Consider the following 13,079-nt stretch of genomic DNA (forward strand, 5'->3'; position numbering starts at 1 on the left):
ATACCAATACAATACCTAAATAAAAAATCTAGGTTGTAAATCTGAAAGAACAAAATAACTTGATCACTGTAATTTTTTTATAACAATCATGACAATTCATAACCATTTGCAAAAGTTAGCTTTATACATTAACGTCATTACAAAATCAAACTTTCTTATAAATTAATAAAATTCATTTTCGCCTGCAGGCATCCTGGTTTCGACCAAATGCACACGAACACAGCAAAACGTATAATAGCGAGGATAATCTGAGAGCCTTTGTAAGGACACCTGTTCGCTTGGCCCTTGGGCTAAAGAATGTTATGGATATGCCTCAAAAATACAGTCTTTTGATACATGAAACCTCTTTTTCCTCCGATACTAAAAAATACTTAACTTTCTACCTGCGTCTGTAGAAATGTCCGATAATCAGATTTTTGTTTGATGACTGATCTTTGAAAGAATGAATAAGCATAAGAAAAAAAAATGCTTGGATAAATGTTTTTGCATTTTTTAGGGTAAATCTCGATTCAGGCATAACTACGAAGCCAGCGGTTTGTTTGAAAATGAGTAAGGTCGAATGTTTTTAAAGTTTCATAATATTAAATACAACATCAATAGAAAAATCTCTAAACTTTATCTCTAAACTAAACACTGGCTTGTTTAATTTTTTCATCATAGGAAAACCATAATTTTATTAACAGAAAGTGACACTTACCTACGTAGGTACTAGACCTGCCTAACAGATTTTCAGCAGGAACCCATTTGCTACTGAGCACTTTCCGGGCTGAAGAGGCTGAAAATAGAGGAAAAATACACTTAATAGAAATTGTGAAACTATACTTTGAAAACCACGGATCTTAAAAATGTTTAGGTTTTTGTGAGGAGTCTTTTTGAGGTGTACCTATCCACGTTAGTCTTTCGTAATATAAGTTTCTCGATAATAGCCATTCACGTGCGTGGCCCACATCTGCTGCAAGGGTTGGGACAATTCGCCAATTCGCCGACGTTTGCCGAGTAGGGTTGTCAATTACAATATTTATTTATTGCAATTTTATACGATGCCAAAGTTGTCATATTGTGAAAATTTAAATATCTCTTAGAATCAAAAAAATTTTCAAAGAATGAAACTCATCTAAAAATTTTTAGCAAAAATAAAATATCGTCGATATTACGATTGTCAAAGTGAACTGCGGTGAAACACAATGTGCCCAAATTCTTAGGTCTCTAATTTCTAGTTCACTAGATCCAGATCGTGATCATTAGGTATAATATTAAGTAGTTTGATTATTTTATTATTATTTTTCTTAGCTTTTTCCCGTTTGTGGCATCCCTGGGCAGTATTCGTTTTCCCGCCACGTTTCGCGTCATGTGTGATGGAGGATGCGGTTTTTGATACTCCGTTAATAATAACTATTTTAGGGAATATTTTTGGCCAAATTACCTGCATTTGGCAGCAATAGGTGCTCAGATGTTCTTTCTGAAAACCCATGAGTTTTTGTAAGAACGTCAGCATATTAAAAGCGAGCATCTTCAATTATTAAAAAAATTTAGCGAGGAGTTGCATTGCTCAAAATAAATTTTCAATTACTTCCAAATTGTCTAAGGTGGGAATCGAACCTAAGGCTGAGTTGCACCAACTTACTTTGACCGTAACTTTCACAATAACCGGTGCTTTTTGTATGGAGTTTGACAGATTTTTGACGTTTATTAAAGTCAAAATAAAATGGTGCAACTCAGCCTAAGTCTAGCAAACGAAGGAAGTCAGAAAATTGATAATTATCATCATTTTAATTACTTTAATTTTCATACAAACCTGATTTTATAAATTTTATTTTGTATTAACATTTAGGGGGCTGAAGGCTACCCATTTACCTAACACCCTGTATGTAGTTATAATAGGTACTATTTTGGAACAAAGGATTCGATTTATGTGCTGTCATCTCTTACAGTGGGATTTTTAACATAATTCTTCAAATTATAGACGGTTTTTTAATTTACAAAAATGGAAATTTATACTCTACATAATACATAAAAACCTGTTTTGACAATACAAAAATTACAATTAATCACACAAATGACCTATCACCCTTATAAAGGGAGCACGTGGGTCGATGGCGTGCGTGTGCGCATGTTGTCCGACAACATTAATAGTAGTGCAACGACAATTATTGCCATGCCAATCAGGATACAGTCGTATACATTTTAAATTACATATTTTTCCCATTATTATTTCAGTTAGCGACGGATTAGCAAGCTGAAGTGGCAATGGGTAGGGCACATAGTACCTATACTCAGAACTGACGGCTGATGGGGCAGCAAGATTCTGGAGTGGAGGCCACGTACCGGAAAATGCAGCGTGGGACGTCTCGTCTACCCACAATGAGCACTGACCGCACTGACCCGTGGCTGAAATGATTATGATGATACATTTTCAGTTGCACAATTTTCTGAGTAATTAAAATTATAGTGAGTTTGTGAGGATGGATGTTTGTTACTTTTTCATGCTTACTTAAGCAGCTAAACCGATTAAGGGACAATTAATAGGTTAGATAGATATAGTTTTAGACCTTAAAAGCATATTATCCCAGTTTTTGAAAGGATGACACGCGGACGAAGCGCGAAAGCTCGGGCAAAAGCTTGTAAAACTGATTGTAGCCGACTGTACCGCTAAATGATCATCGTTGATTGCCCTTACAGCGGATAGCCAGTGGTCCCGGTCCAATGGATTCGTGTAATTGTTTTGGTGACACGTGCTTTCATTTGGTTCTGGACGGAAATGGTGATTGTATGGTACATTTTCACCCTCGTCCGTTTGTGTTAGGGTCGAATACTTAGTATCATTAATATTTCAAGTTATTGTTATTTTATTAACAGAGAAAAGAGAAACAAACAAAAAAGAGGATAGCAGTTTTATGAGAGGACTCTTGAGGCCTAGTATGTAATAAATTAATAGTTTTATTGGTTTTCAAGTTTAATAGATTTTTTAAGTAGTTAATCGTTTGTTTCAATTGTTCTTCTAGCTCTCTCAGGCAAAGTTGCATTACCATACATTAATTATTTCCGATTTCAGGCTATTACACTACAGGCAGCGCAGGACCGTTTATTATGGAAAACCTTGGCCTTTGTCCAGCAGTGGACGTCATTTGGCGGAAACGAACGAACACTACAGGCAAATAGCATCTGAGAACTTTCCTGCGGTATGTAGTAGAGAAATGCAAAATATGTATTTGTGACGTCAAATACATAGGTAAATACATATTTTTCAGCCAGACTTCATGAATCATGATGAGTTTCAGCCATGTAACTTTTCTGTTACGTTTCGTCTCTCTCTGGCTCTTTCTTTCAATTCTTTCAGGTTACATTTCGTCACTATTACCAAACTCATTTTATTTTTGCAAGTAGGCTTTTAAAAAGCCCTTTTACACGTCCCAGTATTAACCCTACCACTGTTTCGGGACAATAAATGGGCCAGGGACCTTCTCAGTTACGCGCTTTGACACTGTTTATTCTTTTCTTTGAATTTCCATTCGATCCTGATTTTTATTCTACTGTGACCAGTAAAGAATATGGTGCCATCTATATGCTTTGAGTTTATTAGTATTCTGCTGCAGTCTAAAGTCTAAAGGCAAACTGGGCGAAACAATCAGTTGTAAATTATTGCACATACCTAAATATGCGCTTGACCATCTTGAACTACACTGCAGAGAGAATGCAGTAAGTGCTCTCAAGTTTTTATTGAGTATACCTACTTACCTATCTAGAACGCTATTAGGGAAGTGTGTAGCAACGAGGACATCTCCCATCATCATCTCTATTTGTGCAGTTGTTCTGATACAAAAGTTCGTTACAATATTAATAGCAACTGTTTTGATATAGCGCGAACCAGGTGACAGTCGGGAGTTGTAAATACGCACTGTTTATCTGTTTATACAAACAAGCTTAATCAGCCTATAAAAAAATTTAATAGTCATCAAAATCAATCCAGTAGGTTCTACCATTCAACCTCGCTAACTTTGGCATACCTACAATTAGTTAGTTCATATTAATTTGTGGTCAGAATATAGTTGTAGCTAAGTCTTCTTATTTTGGCTAAGTTGCACCACCTAACATTAACAGTAACTTTAAAGGTAACCGGTGTTTTTGTATGCAGTTTGACAGATTTTTGAAGTTTGTTAAAGTTCAAGTAAGATGGCGCAACCCAGCCTTAGTGGTCTCACTGTGTTTACCTTGATTGTGCTAAAGTCCTGGATGATCACATACTTTAGTGGTAGTAAAAGAAGCTTAGTAGGTAGGTATTGAGACATTTTTTATGGCTGGACAGAGATTATGTTGTTTGTATTTTTCTTTAGGTAGCTATAACAAAAAGATACAAAGACTTACCTAGTTGGCATTTTATTTATGCAAAATGTAAACATGTAGAGACCAAACATAGTGGAAGAACTACTTAATTATGCATTTTTATAAACTTGAAATTTATTGAAATTAAAAAACCTGAATTAATTTACTCTTTTTCTTTTGTAACTTTTGAAGATATTGAAGATTTTCAAACCGACTCTTTTTTTCCACTCCAGTGTAGGTACCTACTCGTAAGTTTCATTTCAAACAACTGCTAGATCACAAAATGCAGAGACCGACACGAATTATGTTGAAGATAGGTTAAAAGTATTTACCTAAAAATTAATCAAAAACTAGAAAAGTACCATGATCAAACAACTGTAGGCTGAGTTGCACCACCTAACTTTGACCGTAACTTTAACGTTAACTGGTGTTTTTTGTCTGGAGTTGACAGATTTTGACGTTTATCAAAGCTAAAGTAAGATGGTGCAACCCAGCCTTAGAGGATAACGCAGGGAGACTAAAGGGTCTCCAAGGGTCTCCACGGGTCTAAAGGTGTTTTTCACATCTGGAAATAATCCTCGAGATCAACAATCGATGCCGGCTCGAGCCATAATTTATTCGGTTAGACATTATGAATAGTATTAGAAATCGGAAGGAACGGATATAATTGATCATCCATTTTAAAGTGCGCCAACAGATGTTAGTTTTGTTGTTATGGCACCTACGAGCGAACTGTTAGATTTTAAAGGTGGAAATGCCGATCGATGATTAGAAAGGTCTTCAAAAGGATACACTATGTCGATAGCAGCCCATCTGTACCTCTCATATTGTCAATGGAAGATACCTAGGACTTTAGACAAAGTTACATTTTGTGTCAGAGTCAACTTCGTGATCGCTTCGCTAACTCTTGTAACAAATAATAAGATTATCACCTTGGCAAACTTATACCTATTTTACTGCCGCGAAGATCTGGTAGAATATTGGGACATGTAAAAACCCTTTTTAAAAGCCTATTTGCAGAAATAAAATACTTTTATGACAGCCAAAGGTGTCTCATGCACTACAGAAAGCTTTAAGCTCCCCCCTCGAAGCACGGAATCTAATTTCGGACAATCAGGATGGTTCAAGTCCAACCCAAACTTCAACAAATAATACACAAAGTTATTTACTAACAATGTCCGGGAAATGAATTTAGAACTTATAATTCCAGAGAATCTTGCTCTACCAACTACCTACAAAATCTTCTCTACCAACAGAACAACAATCCTTCTTCTAAGGGAAGGAATAACATAGTATCCTTCCCTTTAAAGATTTCACCTTCAGACGTTCGTCCCACAAAAATGTAAGCTTATCTAATTACAATCTTAACTGCGGCTACTTAATATTTAATAAGACGTCCTTAAATGGCATTTACATGAAAATGAAAAGATCGCATGAATATGAAGTGTTTTTCCATAAGATTCCCTTAAAAAACTACTTTTGAAGGGTCATTACTAAAATATAAGATGCTAATGTCCAGCCTCATGAATAAGATTAATAATTTGTTGTAAATTGAAACAAAGTACAGTTACGGAGTTTTGGGCGTCCTACAAACTTGTACCGCGAGTTTGCTTGCGTGAAGTTTATTGAAAACGTATAAATAAAATAGCTACATTTTGTGAAAATTACACAATTTTTCGGTTTGTCCCCAGGGCTCGAAGCTTAAAACAATTCCTGAACTCTCAGTTAAAGTCCTGAAGTCCCATAAAATATTTTCTGGCGTATGAAGTCGCGGGCACAGCTAGTTTGTTAGTAAAATCGAACATAGAAATACTAATACTACTGCGAGTAGTACGAGCTAATAAAATGATATTATCTAAGTGGTTCTTTTTATCCAGAAGTAGTCGAACGGGTAAGTTCCTTAATGAGAGGATGTTAAGAAACCTGTTGGATAGGAAACCGTACATCCTGGTATTGACATCAGCTGCCTCTTGGTGCTTTTGTGCAGTGCCTTTACATGTTTGTTACAAAATAGCACTTATTACAATCAAATAAGATGCCACAGTGTAAAGCTTGACGTGCCAATAGTACCTACAAAAAGAGCATTGAACGCAGTTATAACTTAGTTTTAATTTGCGGAAATACGCTAGAGTTGCTGTATTGATTAGTATTTATTGATATTATTTAATTGAACTCATCATGCGTAAAATTAATAATTTCATTATAAAGTCACTGGTTATGCCAAAATGAAATAATTCTACAATACATCTTACTTTGTAAGTTATACTGTGGTTATACACATTATACTGAAGTCACAACAAACTTAAAGCACGTAATCATATTTCAATGTATATTTTTTAATTAAGGATGATTTAAACTTGCAATGTGCAAACGAAACTGAAAGTGTCATAGATAGGTTCCATAGAATCGTAAAAGTAATTATTTTAACGCGCTAAACTTTTCGGACATTGCGATCTTTTGTGCTTTCGCTTTACCTTCATCATTCTCCAAAACTATCCATTATATGAAAGAATCCTTATTCTAGCCAGACAGCGCGTCCCAAATCTGTGCTAGAATAAAAGAAAAGCAGAAGACCCATATTTTGTTATAATGGCAAACAAACAAAGAATAAACTTGCCAATATTGCAAAACCAAGTGACAAAACGGTGTCGTCGCCCGCGCGCTTTTTTTGCCAAAAGTAATAGCAGCAAAAAAGCACAATCGGCATTAGGGTTCGGACAAACCAACGCGATCACACCGCGATCAGCCGGCGTGCAGCGATGGCGACCAGACCTTAATGCATTGATCGCCATCGCTGCACGCCGGTTGATCGCGTTGGTTTGGCCGAACCTTTAGTGTGCAGGTCGCAGGAACAGGGCGTGAGACAATACACCACCACTTCCGAAGCTCACAGGTAGGACTGGGGTACGGTCAGCAACACAATTTACAGGTAAAGGAAGTTAAAAATTTATAACTAGGTGCCGAAGGTGATTATTTTATGGCACCCTATAAATCACTTGGAAAAAAATAATTCTATTTCGAACTCTTTTTCTATCAATGAATTTCTTAAATGACTAATAACACTGCATCTCTCTTTAAAGAAACAGTAAATGTGCCCAATTTATTCTGAAAAAAAAAAGAATTAAAGTTTATCTTCAATGTATTAAGTCGCAAATTCGCAATCACTACAGCTACTAAGAAGTTTTAATGACAGTACAAAACTTCAATGTATAATATTTAGTTTGCCTCGTATAAAGTAAATTCTTTTAAATATGAGTACCTACTGCATAATCTACAACTACTAACCATCAATCTACTAATATTACGAAAATTAACCAGGTCTGTCTGTTTTCACCAAAAAAACTGAACTTTAGTACAATTTTCATATACTAGGTAGGTAGGCAGAAATTAAAGGATACAGCCTGCCTTGATGTTTGGAAAAATAAACTTTAAAACCGGGTGAGGTCTCCAGCGCGTGTAAATTTATTTAGAAGGCGCATCAGGCGAAGCCACGGTCTCAAACTAGTGTTAATAAGTCATTAAAATTCCAGCTCACCCACCTATCAATTTATTTTTACTATCAATTTAAACACATTATGTGCAGTTTTGTAGAATGTATAAATTGCAATTTATAGTGATAAAAAACAAGTTGCAAAGTTAATTTATAACTGCAAGAGTAAACTAATAGCCGTATTTTGTATCAGAGAAGTGCGAAAATCTTATTTTTTGTGAATTTTTTAGATCGTTAGGCACTTTAAAGCTAAAAAAGCTTTAAACTAGGTATTTCATACACAAAAAGGACTAAATTTTAATTTTGAGGAATGAATTTGATTGTTTGTTTTATTGCTAGAATGATACATTTGTTTATTTACAGATTTCAAAAGTTCTGTTTTTTTTATATATCTTGTAAACTTTTTTGATTGGTTTTCAAAAATCCCAACTAATATTATAAATGCGAAAGTAACTCTGTCTGTCTGTCTGTCTGTCTGTCTGTCTGTCTGTCTGTCTGTCTGTTACGCTTTCCCGCTTAAACCTCGCAACCGATTTTGATGAAATTTGGCATAGAGATAGTTTGAGTCCCGGGAAAGAACATAGGATAGTTTTTATCCCGGTTTTTGAAACAGGGACGCGCGCGATAAAGTTTTTCTGTGACAGACAAAATTCCACGCGGGCGAAGCCGCGGGCGGAAAGCTAGTTCAATATATTTCTACTTTTTAGTGCACATTTTAAATTTTGTTTTTCGTTTTTCTGCTGACCGTACCGGAAGACGTGTGTAAGTCCTTATTGTGACCATTTCCGCCATATTGCCGGCGCCCGCGCACCGAATCCAAATAATTTCGGCGTTTTCAAGATTGTTGCCAATATTGTATCAAGCACATCAAGCTTTACACTATACCATCTTTATGTAGTTGTGATAGATACGATTTTGCAACTTAAATGTATAGTTGATGTGCTGTCGATTTTTTTTTGTAGCAATGCTCTAATATTGTAAGGAGAGACAAGGGGGTGCGTGACTGTTTATATAAGTTTATATGATATAAATTCATTTCAATAACGTTCATATTGTATAATAAACGTATGTTATAATAACACTTGATATATTTTTTTAAGATATAATGTTTACTTCATATAATGAATCATTTCTAATAATGTCATTTCAGATACCAATCATAACGCATAAAGACATTTGATATAAACCTTACTTAATCTAAGACTCACTTGATGTAATTTTGTTTAATATAAATAATATTTCATATAACCATTACATAAAATAAATATTATTTGTTATAACGACTATTTGGTATACTTACTCTTTAATTGATATAATTTCTGATATACATATATCTACACATAACTTTTAGTAGGTATGTTCTTCTTTAGGTTGACTTATAAATGACTTTAGTGACAAAAACGAATCGCCGTAAAACCGACTCCACGTAGTCTTGTCTGCCCTACCCCTAGAGTGTAATTTAGAAGCGCGTAGGCACGGAGGGGCGAGGCGGCCCGCGGGCTGAGGAGCAGGTGGCTGGAAGCGAGGCGCCGCGGCTGAGGCTGGCCGGCGAAGCCGGCCAGCAAGCCGAAGACGCGGTGTCGAGCGAAAGCCATCTGCGACGATTAGCACGCGAGGGACCGCCAGAGCCCCGCAGTGCCGGAGCCGTGACAGAAGTCTCAAGTTTTTAGTCAAATTTGCATGCTGCATGCCTGCATGCCTGCTTGCTTGCTTGCTTGCCTGCTTGCTTGCTTGCTTGCTTGCTTGCCTGCTTGCTTGCCTGCTTGCTTGCTTGCCTGCCTGCTTGCTTGCTAGCTTGCCTGCTTGCTTGCCTGCATGTTAGCTTGCTTGCTCGCTTGCTTGCTTGCTTGCTCGTTTGCTAGCTTGCTTGTTTGCTTGCTTGCTTGTTGCATGCAATGCTTATTATAACAATTGAACTTTAATTGTAAAATAGGTACCTACTTGTTATATGATTTAAGTTTTATAGGAAAAGAATTTTATCTCATTTGATTGTTCGACATTTTATTTTTATATGATTTGAATGTTATTTGTTTTAAATAGTATACATTGTAAGTTTTATAGAAAATATTCATTATATCAAACCATTTTATATCAGTTGTTAGTTATTTGTCTTAAAATTATTCATTTTAAAATTATATTATTCGTTTATTATAGTGAATAATTATTATATTAAATGATTTTATATAATTTGATGTTATATCCTCTAAGTATTATATGATATGTAGTTATATCATACATTACACACCCGAGACAAGGTGTGTTATTTGTATGAATTTAGTACGATTTAGTATAATTTATTGCTTTGTTTGAATAGAAAGTACTTAGAAAAGGTTAAGAATTCCGATTTTATTTGATTCCGAAGTGGGTAAGTAATTTTAAACATAATAAATATGCTCGGCTCTAAATATATTTGCCAGGTTTGTAGAGAATGGGATCTGATATAAATGTAACAGCTTTTGCAAAAAAAATAGGGTCTAAATGTGTGTCAATAGGTATTTTAAATTTTACTTTTCTGATTGTAACAATAACTGCAGTGCAATTCTTGTCAGTCTCTACATTAGTTATAAAATTTTCTACCACACTTTGTTTTAAGGCCGGGTAGCAGAGAAAATGGCGAAAATGAGGTTTTCATTTTTCATTTTTGAGGTACTAAACAGTAAAATTAAAGGCTAAGATTTTTATTGGGCATAGTTGAGGATATTTTCTAGGGCTATTAACGGATGGAAACACGATTTGATGAAGTTGACTCGATAGAATAAATTCCCAAAGTTACCTCTATTCGTTTTCTATTTATGGTTTTATTTTTAAAATAAGCGATTTGAGATTCTAAATCTTTTACTAAACTAAAGTTCAGAAATAACTTGAGGGCTTTTAACGGATGAAATTTTTATATTGCGTCTTATTTAGTTACTATGTTAAAAAATGTGGAAAAAATCGTCCTGACGGCTTGGACAATCTCAATCAGTCGCGCGGTGGCGCTTACGGAGGACGGACGCGTGTCAGTTTTATGGCCGTGACAGTTCGCGATTTGTCAATATTTTTGACAATGATGACTTTGATGAGTCACAGTATAATAATATCAGTGTTACTGGAGAAAGCTTAAATTTTTGATAATTAAGAATTATCAATTTTGTCTACCTATTGAAATTTAAATCGTTCGCATCCTTTTAAACGAAGACTCTACTCATGATACGTACATTCCTCAAATATGAGACAAAACCAATGAGTTAAAATTACATTTTAATAGTACCTACATACAATCGTCTTACACTCTTTAGAAGAGCACACTGACACAAATAAATAATAAAAAATACTGTCTAAGGTCTGTAGCTAAAGGTCTAAGCTGTAAGATAGAAGAATCTTCTAGCCAAAAAGATGGCAGATGCAGCAGATGTTAACGGATTTAAAACTGGAGTTCATATGACTCCTTGTAGACTTGAGTCTCTAGAGCGTCCCTTCCTACACCATGCGTAAGAATTTTCAAAAAAATACTGTCTAAGGTCTGTAGCTAAAGGTCTACGCTGCAAGATGGAAGAATCTTCTACCCAAAAAGATAGCAGATGCAGCAGATGTCAACGGATTTAAAACTGGAGTTGATGTGACTCCTTGTAGACTTTAGTGTCTAGAGCGTCCCTTCCTCCACCATGCGTAAGAATTTTCACAAAAATACTGTCTAAGGTATGTAGCTAAAGGTCTAAGCCGTAAGATAGAAGAATCTTATAGCCAAAAACATGGCAGATGCAGCAGATATCAACGGATTTAAAACTGGAGTTCATGTGTATCCTTGTAGTTTTGAGTCTCTGGAGCAGTGGTTCTTAACCTTTAAGTCATGAGGGACCATTTTACCAAATTTCTGTCTTGTCAGGGACCACCTCATAATCGGTCAAAACCAGTTTGACTGCAAAAATCAGTTAAAAGTGGTTTTGACCAAGGTGTGCAAGCGCACATCGTGGACCACTTGGAATGCCTCCAGGGACCACCAGTGGTCCGTGGACCACTTGGAATGCCTCCAGGGACCACCAGTGGTCCGCGGACCACCGGTTAAGAACCACTGCTCTAGAGCGTCCCTTCCTCCACCATGCGTAAGAATGTTTCAAAAATACTGTCTAAGGTCTGTAGCTAAAGGTCTAAGCTGCAAGATAAAAATATAATCTTCTAGCCAATAACTTTAAAACTATAATTTGAACGAATTTTGCTATTAGTGGACAAATTTCTGCTCACGATGGACTAATTATCTGCTATAAGCACAACATTTATAAAAATTTTGCTGCGGTAATGCACTCCAGGTAACAGTGTGTGATGCTCATTGCTCATAGTGATTTTCGATACAGAGCCCCGTACATACATTATACATAAATTATGGAAAGAAAACACCCAGACCAATACAAACAAATATATGCAATTTTAGTATGATATTTTTATTTATTAATAAACAAAAAGACTGAACAAAATTGATGCGTGTACTGATTAATGTAATTAACCACATGCAAAGCTTTGTGAATTGCAACAACTATAATTTATTATCCAAGCTCTAAATAATCGCTACTACGAGTAACTGATTATAAAATGTTTTTCCAATCGCTCAAGCTCCCGAGGATCTACCGATAGGTTGGGTGACGTAATCTTGAAATTTTTTTAGCCGGCGCGGAACTTCCGGAAGGTCGGGTGACGCCACGCCTCTTTGAACCGTGTTTACTTTGGCAGTTATATTCTATATTTATTCGATTCTAAAATATATTCCCAAAAATTTTGAAAGTTGTTTTAATTTGTATCACTTGGATATGATTTGTATTAGAAAGTGCTGTGAGTGTGACGCTTGAACGGAAGGAAGTCAACCTAACCTAACCAACTGCGTATTTCTAAACTGCGTATTTCTATACTGTGTAGCCGCGAGAGCTCTTTGGCGCGCTGTCTTCGGCGAAGTATTGCGCGCGCAGATTTTGACAGCGCGAAATACCTACTTTAGCAGAAATACCAAGCCTTAAAGTATGTACAGGAACTTTTAATAGGGTCACTGTCTTAGTTCTCTACCATAAGTTTATGCTCTATGATACTCATACAAAAATATTAATTCTGTTCTTGTTGCTTGTTTTTTTACACGAAATAAGGGTTTTCTACACCATAAAATAAGTTTACTAGAGTCCATTTTATTTTCAAAACAATCAAAAGCGACAGTAGAGTGCATGCTGCAAATTATTGTTTATTATTGATTGTGCCTATAATTTCATGGCGTGTAACCCCAAATATTGGCTGGCATTTTCAATTACAA

The sequence above is a fragment of the Ostrinia nubilalis genome, chromosome 19 (genome assembly GCF_963855985.1).
Source record: "Ostrinia nubilalis chromosome 19, ilOstNubi1.1, whole genome shotgun sequence".
Classification (NCBI taxonomy): Eukaryota; Metazoa; Arthropoda; class Insecta; order Lepidoptera; family Crambidae; genus Ostrinia; species Ostrinia nubilalis.